Source organism: Ambystoma mexicanum, unplaced genomic scaffold (genome assembly GCF_040938575.1).
Source record: "Ambystoma mexicanum isolate Mex_15411 unplaced genomic scaffold, UKY_AmexF1_1 Mex_scaf10, whole genome shotgun sequence".
NCBI classification, from domain to species: Eukaryota; Metazoa; Chordata; class Amphibia; order Caudata; family Ambystomatidae; genus Ambystoma; species Ambystoma mexicanum.
This window is the reverse complement of record NW_027182325.1, coordinates 2,155,001-2,160,000: the sequence shown is the minus strand read 5'-3', so window position 1 is coordinate 2,160,000 and position 5,000 is coordinate 2,155,001. Positions and strand designations below refer to the sequence as shown.

The 5,000-nt window shown below is 47.8% G+C and overlaps 12 non-coding genes and 6 pseudogenes across 12 annotated transcripts; all 18 read right to left on the bottom strand.

Annotated features, from left to right (window-relative positions):
* The window catches only part of LOC138542550 (5S ribosomal RNA), a 119-nt pseudogene extending 25 nt beyond the window's left edge, over nt 1–94 (bottom strand).
* Nucleotides 95–200: 106 nt separating this feature from the next.
* On the bottom strand, nt 201–319 carry LOC138537223 (5S ribosomal RNA). Its single transcript, XR_011285365.1, has one exon. It is a non-coding gene; the product is annotated as a 5S ribosomal RNA (ribosomal RNA).
* Nucleotides 320–425: 106 nt separating this feature from the next.
* LOC138542239 (5S ribosomal RNA) lies at nt 426–544 on the bottom strand. The gene has a single exon (XR_011290226.1). It is a non-coding gene; the product is annotated as a 5S ribosomal RNA (ribosomal RNA).
* A 106-nt stretch (nt 545–650) lies between these two features.
* LOC138542549 (5S ribosomal RNA) lies at nt 651–769 on the bottom strand (annotated as a pseudogene).
* A 106-nt stretch (nt 770–875) lies between these two features.
* LOC138550314 (5S ribosomal RNA) lies at nt 876–994 on the bottom strand. Its single transcript, XR_011294069.1, has one exon. It is a non-coding gene; the product is annotated as a 5S ribosomal RNA (ribosomal RNA).
* A 106-nt stretch (nt 995–1,100) lies between these two features.
* Nucleotides 1,101–1,219, bottom strand: LOC138542238 (5S ribosomal RNA). The gene has a single exon (XR_011290225.1). It is a non-coding gene; the product is annotated as a 5S ribosomal RNA (ribosomal RNA).
* A 106-nt stretch (nt 1,220–1,325) lies between these two features.
* LOC138538750 (5S ribosomal RNA) lies at nt 1,326–1,444 on the bottom strand. The gene has a single exon (XR_011286839.1). It is a non-coding gene; the product is annotated as a 5S ribosomal RNA (ribosomal RNA).
* A 463-nt stretch (nt 1,445–1,907) lies between these two features.
* LOC138546852 (5S ribosomal RNA) lies at nt 1,908–2,016 on the bottom strand (annotated as a pseudogene).
* A 106-nt stretch (nt 2,017–2,122) lies between these two features.
* LOC138542548 (5S ribosomal RNA) lies at nt 2,123–2,241 on the bottom strand (annotated as a pseudogene).
* Nucleotides 2,242–2,347: 106 nt separating this feature from the next.
* On the bottom strand, nt 2,348–2,466 carry LOC138550313 (5S ribosomal RNA). The gene has a single exon (XR_011294068.1). It is a non-coding gene; the product is annotated as a 5S ribosomal RNA (ribosomal RNA).
* A 106-nt stretch (nt 2,467–2,572) lies between these two features.
* Nucleotides 2,573–2,691, bottom strand: LOC138542237 (5S ribosomal RNA). The gene has a single exon (XR_011290224.1). It is a non-coding gene; the product is annotated as a 5S ribosomal RNA (ribosomal RNA).
* Nucleotides 2,692–2,797: 106 nt separating this feature from the next.
* LOC138538749 (5S ribosomal RNA) lies at nt 2,798–2,916 on the bottom strand. The gene has a single exon (XR_011286838.1). It is a non-coding gene; the product is annotated as a 5S ribosomal RNA (ribosomal RNA).
* A 464-nt stretch (nt 2,917–3,380) lies between these two features.
* LOC138543570 (5S ribosomal RNA) lies at nt 3,381–3,489 on the bottom strand (annotated as a pseudogene).
* Nucleotides 3,490–3,594: 105 nt separating this feature from the next.
* Nucleotides 3,595–3,713, bottom strand: LOC138549918 (5S ribosomal RNA). The gene has a single exon (XR_011293687.1). It is a non-coding gene; the product is annotated as a 5S ribosomal RNA (ribosomal RNA).
* A 106-nt stretch (nt 3,714–3,819) lies between these two features.
* Nucleotides 3,820–3,938, bottom strand: LOC138542362 (5S ribosomal RNA). Its single transcript, XR_011290345.1, has one exon. It is a non-coding gene; the product is annotated as a 5S ribosomal RNA (ribosomal RNA).
* A 106-nt stretch (nt 3,939–4,044) lies between these two features.
* Nucleotides 4,045–4,153, bottom strand: LOC138544415 (5S ribosomal RNA; annotated as a pseudogene).
* A 106-nt stretch (nt 4,154–4,259) lies between these two features.
* LOC138540403 (5S ribosomal RNA) lies at nt 4,260–4,378 on the bottom strand. Its single transcript, XR_011288452.1, has one exon. It is a non-coding gene; the product is annotated as a 5S ribosomal RNA (ribosomal RNA).
* A 106-nt stretch (nt 4,379–4,484) lies between these two features.
* On the bottom strand, nt 4,485–4,603 carry LOC138549509 (5S ribosomal RNA). The gene has a single exon (XR_011293291.1). It is a non-coding gene; the product is annotated as a 5S ribosomal RNA (ribosomal RNA).
* Nucleotides 4,604–5,000: the final 397 nt, after the last annotated feature.

Below are 5,000 nucleotides of genomic sequence, written 5' to 3'. Positions count from 1 at the left end.
GTGGTCTCCCATCCAGGTTCTAACTAGGCCCGACACTGCTTAGCTTCCGAGATCAGACGAGATCGGGCGCAATCAGTGTGGTGTGGCCGTAGGCTCTGGGCCTAGTGAGTTTTGTACTTTTAAGCATCTAGTCAGCTAGACCTTGCAGTTTTGAAAGGCAATTGAGAAATGGCTCACTTCCTGAACTTGGAGCACAAAAAAGCCTACAGCACCTGGTATTCCCAGGCGGTCTCCCATCCAGGTACTAACGAGGCCCGACACTGCTTAGCTTCCGAGATCAGACGAGATCGGGCGCATTCAGTGTGGTGTGGCCATAGGCTCTGGTTCTTGTGAGTTTTGTACTTTTAAGCATCTAGTCGGCTAGACCTTGCAGTTTTGAAAGGCAATTGAGAAATGGCTCACTTCCTGAACTTGGAGTACAAAAAAGCCTACAGCACCTGGTATGCCCAGGCGGTCTTCCATCCAGGTACTAACTAGGCCCGACACTGCTTAGCTTCTGAGATCAGACGAGATCAGGCACATTCAGTGTGGTGTGGCCGTAGGCTCTGGGCCTAGTGAGTTTTGTACTTTTAAGTATCTAGTCGGCTAGACCTTGCAGTTTTAAAAGGCAATTGAGAAAGGGCTCACTTCCTGAACTTGGAGCACAAAAAAGCCTCCAGCACCTGGTATTCCCAGGTGGTCTCCCATCCAGGTTCTAACTAGGCCCGACACTGCTTAGCTTCCGAGATCAGACGAGATCGGGCGCAATCAGTGTGGTGTGGCCGTAGGCTCTGGGCCTAGTGAGTTTTGTACTTTTAAGCATCTAGTCAGCTAGACCTTGCAGTTTTGAAAGGCAATTGAGAAATGGCTCACTTCCTGAACTTGGAGCACAAAAAAGCCTACAGCACCTGGTATTCCCAGGCGGTCTCCCATCCAGGTACTAACGAGGCCCGACACTGCTTAGCTTCCGAGATCAGACGAGATCGGGCGCATTCAGTGTGGTGTGGCCGTAGGCTCTGGTTCTTGTGAGTTTTGTACTTTTAAGCATCTAGTCGGCTAGACCTTGCAGTTTTGAAAGGCAATTGAGAAATGGCTCACTTCCTGAACTTGGAGTACAAAAAAGCCTACAGCACCTGGTATGCCCAGGCGGTCTTCCATCCAGGTACTAACTAGGCCCGACACTGCTTAGCTTCTGAGATCAGACGAGATCAGGCACATTCAGTGTGGTGTGGCCGTAGGCTCTGGGCCTAGTGAGTTTTGTACTTTTAAGTATCTAGTCGGCTAGACCTTGCAGTTTTAAAAGGCAATTGAGAAAGGGCTCACTTCCTGAACTTGGAGCACAAAAAAGCCTACAGCACCTGGTATTCCCAGGCGGTCTCCCATCCAGGTACTAACTAGGCCTGACACTGCTTAACTTCCGAGATCAGTCGAGATCGGGTGCATTCAGTGTGGTGTGGCCGTAGGCTCTAGGAATGCTAAGAATATTACTCTTATGCATTTGCATTTAGTAAGCTAAGCCATGCAGCCACTTGCAACATGATACCACGCTCATCGCTCGATCAGGCTCGATCAGGCGAGATATATAAGACTGGTGGGCCCATTCAGGACTCCTATGTCTGGTAGGATAACTTTAATTCATCCATCCTGTGTCTGTTGCAGGGAGGTGGAGAGAACAATCAACACAATAATGGTTTTCTTTCATGCCTCTTGAAGGACTCAATATTCTCTGTACTGCATTACATGTGAAAGTCGATTTATTACCCATGAACACACTACCTGTATGCTAATTCTATGTAAAAAGGTAGCTCCAGCCCTCATGATGTTGTCCAACATTTCCGCTATAAAACGGGATACAATTATTTTGGAAACATACCAAATTTGAAAAATAATTGAGAAGTTGCGCAATTACTAATCATGGAGCACAAAAAAGCCTACAGCACCTGGTATTCCCAGGCAGTCTCCCATCCAGGTACTAACTAGGCCTGACCCTGCTTAGCTTCCGAGATCGGGCACATTCAGTGTGGTGTGGCCATAGGCTCTGGGCCTAGTGAGTTTTGTACTTTTAAGCATCTAGTCGGCTAGACCTTGCAGTTTTGAAAGGCAATTGTGAAATGGCTCACTTCCTGAACTTGGAGCACAAAAAAGCCTCCAGCACCTGGTATTCCCAGGTGGTCTCCCATCCAGGTTCTAACTAGGCCCGACACTGCTTAGCTTCCGAGATCAGACGAGATCGGGCGCAATCAGTGTGGTGTGGCCGTAGGCTCTGGGCCTAGTGAGTTTTGTACTTTTAAGCATCTAGTCAGCTAGACCTTGCAGTTTTGAAAGGCAATTGAGAAATGGCTCACTTCCTGAACTTGGAGCACAAAAAAGCCTACAGCACCTGGTATTCCCAGGCGGTCTCCCATCCAGGTACTAACGAGGCCCGACACTGCTTAGCTTCCGAGATCAGACGAGATCGGGCGCATTCAGTGTGGTGTGGCCGTAGGCTCTGGTTCTTGTGAGTTTTGTACTTTTAAGCATCTAGTCGGCTAGACCTTGCAGTTTTGAAAGGCAATTGAGAAATGGCTCACTTCCTGAACTTGGAGTACAAAAAAGCCTACAGCACCTGGTATGCCCAGGCGGTCTTCCATCCAGGTACTAACTAGGCCCGACACTGCTTAGCTTCTGAGATCAGACGAGATCAGGCACATTCAGTGTGGTGTGGCCGTAGGCTCTGGGCCTAGTGAGTTTTGTACTTTTAAGTATCTAGTCGGCTAGACCTTGCAGTTTTAAAAGGCAATTGAGAAAGGGCTCACTTCCTGAACTTGGAGCACAAAAAAGCCTACAGCACCTGGTATTCCCAGGCGGTCTCCCATCCAGGTACTAACTAGGCCTGACACTGCTTAACTTCCGAGATCAGTCGAGATCGGGTGCATTCAGTGTGGTGTGGCCGTAGGCTCTAGGAATGCTAAGAATATTACTCTTATGCATTTGCATTTAGTAAGCTAAGCCATGCAGCCACTTGCAACATGATACCACGCTCATCGCTCGATCAGGCTCGATCAGGCGAGATATATAAGACTGGTGGGCCCATTCAGGACTCCTATGTCTGGTAGGATAACTTTAATTCATCCATCCTGTGTCTGTTGCAGGGAGGTGGAGAGAACAATCAACACAATAATGGTTTTCTTTCATGCCTCTTGAAGGACTCAATATTCTCTGTACTGCATTACATGTGAAAGTTGATTTATTACCCATGAACACACTACCTGTATGCTAATTCTATGTAAAAAGGTAGCTCCAGCCCTCATGATGTTGTCCAACATTTCCGCTATAAAACGGGATACAATTATTTTGGAAACATACCAAATTTGAAAAATAATTGAGAAGTTGCGCAATTACTAATCATGGAGCACAAAAAAAGCCTACAGCACCTGGTATTCCCAGGCAGTCTCCCATCCAGGTACTAACTAGGCCCGACCCTGCTTAGCTTCCGAGATCGGGCGCATTCAGTGTGGTGTGGCCGTAGGCTCTGGGCCTACTGAGTTTGTACTTTTAAGCATCTAGTCGGCTAGACCTTGCAGTTTTGAAAGGCAATTGTGAAATGGCTCACTTCCTGAACTTGGAGCACAAAAAAGCCTACAGCACCTGGTATTCCCAGGTGGTCTCCCATCCAGGTACTAACTAGGCCCGACACTGCTTAGCTTCCGAGATCAGACGAGATCGGGCGCATTCAGTGTGGTGTGGCCGTAGGCTCTGGGCCTAGTGAGTTTTGTACTTTTAAGCATCTAGTCGGCTAGACCTTGCAGTTTTGAAAGGCAATTGAGAAATGGCTCACTTCCTGAACTTGGAGTACAAAAAAGCCTACAGCACCTGGTATTCCCAGGCGGTCTCCCATCCAGGTACTAACTAGGCCCGACACTGCTTAGCTTCTGAGATCAGACGAGATCAGGCGCATTCAGTGTGGTGTGGCCGTAGGCTCTGGGCCTAGTGAGTGTTGTACTTTTAAGCATCTAGTCGGCTAGACCTTGCAGTTTTAAAAGGCAATTGAGAAAGGGCTCACTTCCTGAACTTGGAGCACAAAAAAGCCTACAGCACCTGGTATTCCCAGGCGGTCTCCCATCCAGATACTAACGAGGCCCGACACTGCTTAGCTTCCGAGATCGGGCGCATTCAGTGTGGTGTGGCCGTAGGGTCTGGGCCTTGTGAGTTTTGTACTTTTAAGCATCTAGTCGGCTAGACCTTGCAGTTTTGAAAGGCAATTGAGAAATGGCTCACTTCCTGAACTTGGAGTACAAAAAAGCCTACAGCACCTGGTATTCCCAGGCGGTCTCCCATCCAGGTACTAACTAGGCCCGACACTGCTTAGATTCTGAGATCAGACGAGATCAGGCGCATTCAGTGTGGTGTGGCCGTAGGCTCTGGGCCTAGTGAGTTTTGTACTTTTAAGCATCTAGTCGGCTAGACCTTGCAGTTTTGAAAGGCAATTGAGAAAGGGCTCACTTCCTGAACTTGGAGCACAAAAAAGCCTACAGCACCTGGTATTCCCAGGCGGTCTCCCATCCAGGTACTAACTAGGCCTAACACTGCTTAACTTCCGAGATCAGACGAGATCGGGTGCATTCAGTGTGGTGTGGCCATAGGCTCTAGGAATGCTAAGAATATTACTCTTATGCATTTGCATTTAGTAAGCTAAGCCATGCAGCCACTTGCAACATGATACCACGCTCATCGCTCGATCAGGCTCGATCAGGCGAGATATATAAGACTGGTGGGCCCATTCAGGACTCCTATGTCTGGTAGGATAACTTTAATTCATCCATCCTGTGTCTGTTGCAGGGAGGTGGAGAGAACAATCAACACAATAATGGTTTTCTTTCATGCCTCTTGAAGGACTCAATATTCTCTGTACTGCATTACATGTGAAAGTCGATTTATTACCCATGAACACACTACCTGTATGCTAATTCTATGTAAAAAGGTAGCTCCAGCCCTCGTGATGTTGTCCAACATTTCCGCTATAAAACGGGATACAATTATTT